The sequence below is a fragment of the Arachis hypogaea genome, chromosome 16 (assembly GCF_003086295.3).
Source record: "Arachis hypogaea cultivar Tifrunner chromosome 16, arahy.Tifrunner.gnm2.J5K5, whole genome shotgun sequence".
In the NCBI taxonomy this organism is placed as follows: Eukaryota; Viridiplantae; Streptophyta; class Magnoliopsida; order Fabales; family Fabaceae; genus Arachis; species Arachis hypogaea.
The window spans coordinates 56,779,100-56,783,580 of NC_092051.1; the positions used below are offsets into that span (position 1 = coordinate 56,779,100).

At 37.0% G+C, this 4,481-nt stretch overlaps 1 non-coding gene across 1 annotated transcript; it reads right to left on the bottom strand.

Moving 5' to 3' along the window:
• Positions 1-3,264: 3,264 nt before the first annotated feature.
• LOC112760386 (small nucleolar RNA R71) lies at positions 3,265-3,372 on the bottom strand. Its single transcript, XR_003180829.1, has one exon. It is a non-coding gene; the product is annotated as a small nucleolar RNA R71 (small nucleolar RNA).
• Between the last annotated feature and the right edge of the window lie 1,109 nt (positions 3,373-4,481).

Genomic DNA, 4,481 nt, shown 5'->3' on the forward strand with positions numbered 1-4,481 from the left:
GTTGCCCCTATCTTCACATCCTTTCTTTTTTTTTTCTTTACCATATCCTAGTAAGCACCCACTTCTCCATGCTTCTAAATTCCAATTACTTGAACTAAATGCATCATTGTTTGATTACATAGATTTAATTTTCATGTTTTGCGTCCTTCTAAATCTGAATCTGTTCTTGAATGGGAAACGAAAATAAAGGGCATGTATTCAGGGACAAGTAGAGGAATCAAGAATTCACAATGCAGTTTCTTAAGTTTATTGTCTGAGACAGGTACTCTTATAGTTGAAACAATGGGACTCTGCTATTTTTGGATCTGAAATTCGAAGTACATCGGATGATGTTTTGTTTGCTTTGAAGTATTATTAGGCATTGGATATATATCTTGCATGCAGCTTTTGATATATATATAAGTTTATTGTCTGAGACAAGTACACTTATGGTTGAAACAATGGGACTCTGCTGTTTTTGGATCTGAAATTCAAAGTACATCGGATGATGTTTTGTTTGCTTTGAAGTATTATTAGGCATTGGATATATATCTTGCATGCAGCTTTTGAGTTTTTTTTAATATATATATATATATATATATATATATATCTTGCATTACAGGCTCAACCAGTGAATGTTCCAACTAGTTTTAAGCAGAGGGCAATGCTGGTGGATGAGAAAATATTAACTGGGTTCAATTGTCCATTCTCTCAAACTCTCCTTATTTTCTTGAACTGAGCCTGTCATAGTAGCCAATTTTCTTATGGCAATGAATTTGAGTAGTATCTTGATAAAGTATGTAATCAGGGGGAAAACAATGGAATTTATTCTTTTATGCCCCACCCCACCTCACTGCATCAATATAGTATCTTATATTTAGATGGATAACAAGCTGTTTGTGGCTCTGATGTGGTGTGCTAACAAGTGAAGACATTTCTTAATACATCTTTCGTTTGTTTCTTGTTAGACTTCCATGATACATGGGCCATCCTGGATGTTCGAGTGAAAGATGCTTTTAATCTAAAGAAAACCATTCAAGAGGTAATTCTGATTCTGTCCATCGAGTTTTGGAACCTTCTCGTATTAACATGACGAGTATACCTAATTTCTGCTTAAATTGTTTCCTGAAATTTGATCTCTACCTACTTGCATTGTATCCTGCATTGCCAATTGGTTAGATTCCTTTCTCCCTTTTGCATGGTAATTCAATGGTTCCTTTTACCTTTTTTTGTTTCTTTTTTGCAAAAGGAAAAAAAGCACTGAGCTTGCTTGCCAATGGGGTTATTCCTTGTTTCTTCATTGTTATGTCTTTGGTCGGTGATTGTCAGCATTTTCATTATTATGTTCTGTGAAAAGGAAATGAAATCATTTTGTTGATGTTGGTGTTATTATTTTCAGCTCCACCAAACATTACTGGGAATCATTCTGAGAGGGGGATATTGAGCTCGGTTATGTACTTATTGGGCACAAGGTTGTAAGAAAAATATAAAATACAGAAAATGAGGGACCTTGATGTGATCTTGAGACCCCAGAACTGCTATTAATTTTTCATTGCTTTTGTAATTATACATGCGTTTTGATTAGTTAATGAATTTCGGCTGGATAGGAGGTTGAAGGGTTTTTTGTTACTGAAAAAACATGGAAAGTTTTGTATAAGGATTAATGTATAAAATAATTATACCAAAAATTGTCACTAATTACTGTTTAATTTATCTTGTAATAAAAATTGCATACTATATTTATAGGTTTGGTATAAAAAAGGATTGAAAATAAAAAAAAATATTTTTTTTTAAAATTTGACAAGGCTATCGCCACGCTTTTAAAGCGTGGCTGTATCTCTCTATCGCCATGCTTTTAAAGCGTGGCCGTATCTCCCGCTATCGCCACGCTTTTAAAGCGTGGTCGTATCTCTCGCTATCGCCACGCTTTAAAAGCGTGGCCGTATCTCCTGCTATGGCCACGCTTTAAAGCGTGGCCGTATCTCTCTATGGCCACGCTTTAAAAGCGTGGCTGTATCTCTCGCATATGGCCACGCTTTTTAAGCGGGGCAATCTGCAAAAGCGTGGCAAAAAATAAAACGTGGCGATGGGTCACTAAAAGTGTGGCAATAGAGCAACCGCCACCCTTTGATAGGCCACCCTTTCAAAAGCGTGGCGGTAGCTCAAAAAGCGTGGCGAAAAGCTATCGCCACACTTTTTTCAGCTTTTCGCCATGCTTTAAAAGCGTGGCAATAGAGCTGTTTTCTTGTAGTGTTTGATTTTAAAATATCTTTTCTAACTTCCTATCTTCTTATCTTTTCAAAATTGATTTTCAAAATTTGTTTCAACTAACTAACTAACTTTTTGTTTGTTTCTTATCTTTTTCAAAACTACCTAACTAACTCTCTCTCTCTCTCTCTAATTTTCGAAAATATCTTCCCTCTTTTTCAAAATTTCTTTTTAATTAATTAATTATTTTAATTTTTGATTTTAATTTTTGAAAAATTATTAACCTTTTTCAAAAACTATTTTCGAAAATCCCTAACTATTTTTCAAAAATAATTTTCGAAAATTCTCCTTCTCTCTCATCTCCTTCTGTTTATTAATCTACTAACATCTCTTCCTCACATCACTCACCAAAAATCCGAACTCCCTCTCTCTTTGAGTTCAGATTTTCTCTTCTTCTTTTCATCTTCAACTTACATAAGGGAACCTCTATACCTGGGTAAAAAGGACCCCTATTATTATTATTTTTCTATCCCTCTTTTTCATATGAGAAGGAGCAAGGACAAGAACATTCTTGTTGAAGCAGATCCAGAACCTGAAAGGACTCTGAAGAGGAAATGAAGAGAAGCTAAATTACAACAATCCAACAAGCACCTTTCAGAAATTTTTGAACAAGAAGAGGAGATGGCAGCCGAAAATAATAATAATGCAAGGAGGATGCTTGGTGACTTTACTGCACCTAATTCCAATTTACATGGAAGAAGCATCTCCATTCCTGCCATTGGAGCAACCAATTTTGAGCTGACACCTCAATTAGTTTCTCTGATGCAGTAGAACTGCAAGTTTCATGGACTTCCATCTGAAGATCCTTTTCAGTTCTTAACTGAATTCTTGCAGATATGTGATACTGTTAAGACTAATGGAGTAGATCCTGAAGTCTACAGGCTCATGCTTTTCCCTTTTGCTGTAAGAGACAGAGCTAGAGTATGGTTGGACTCTCAACCTAAGGATAGCCTGAACTCTTGGGATAAGCTGGTCAAGGCTTTCTTAGCCAAGTTCTTTCCTCCTCAAAAGCTGAGTAAGCTTAGAGTGGATGTTCAGACCTTCAGACAGAAAGAAGGTGAATCCCTCTATGAAGCTTGGAAGAGATACAAAGGATTGACTAAAAAGTGTCCTTCTGACATGCTTTCAGAATGGACCATCCTGGACATATTCTATGATAGTCTATCTGAATTGGCTAAAATGTCATTGGATACCTCTGCAGGTGGATCCATTCACCTAAAGAAAATGCCTGCAGAAGCTCAAGAACTTATTGACATAGTTGCTAATAACCAGTTCATGTACACTTCTGAGAGGAATCCTGTGAGTAATGGGACGCCTATGTAGAAGGGAGTTCTTGAAATTGATACTCTGAATGCCATACTGGCTCAGAATAAAATATTGACTCAGCAAGTCAATATGATTTCTCAGAGTCTGAATGGAATGCAAGCTGCATCCAACAATACTCGAGAGGCGCCTTCTGAAGAAGAGGCCTATGATCCTGAGAACCCTGCAATAGCAGAGGTAAATTATATGGGTGAACCTTATGGAAACACCTATAATCCATCATGGAGAAATCATCCAAATTTCTCATGGAAGGATCAACAAAAGCCTCAACAAGGCTTTAATAATGGTGGAAGAAATAGGTTTAACAATAGTAAACCTTTTCTATCATCCACTCAGCAACAGACAGAGAATTCTGAGCAGAATCCATCTAGCTTAGCAAATTTAATCTCTGATCTATCTAAGGCCACTGTGAGTTTCATGAATGAAACAAAATCCTCCATTAGAATTTTGGAAGCACAAGTGGGCCAGCTGAGTAAAAGGATCACTGAAATCCCTCCTAGTACTCTCCCAAGCAATACAGAAGAAAATCCAAAAGGAGAGTGCAAGGCCATTGACATAACCACTATAGCCGAACCTGTAAAGGAGGTTGAGGACGTAAATCCCAGTGAGGAAGACCTCCTGGGATGTCCAGTAATCAATGAGGAGTTTCCCTTTGAGGAACCAAAGGAATCTGAGACTCATCTAGAGACCATAGAGATTCCATTAAACCTCCTTATGCCCTTCATGAGCTCTGATGAGTATTCCTCTTCTGAAGAAAATGACGATGTTACTGAAGAGCAAGTTACCAAGTACCTTGGTGCAATCATGAAGCTGAATGCCAAATTATTTGGTATTGAGACTTGGGAAGATGAACCTCCCTTGTTCACCAATGAACTAAGTGATCTGGATCAACTGACATTGCCTCAGAAGAA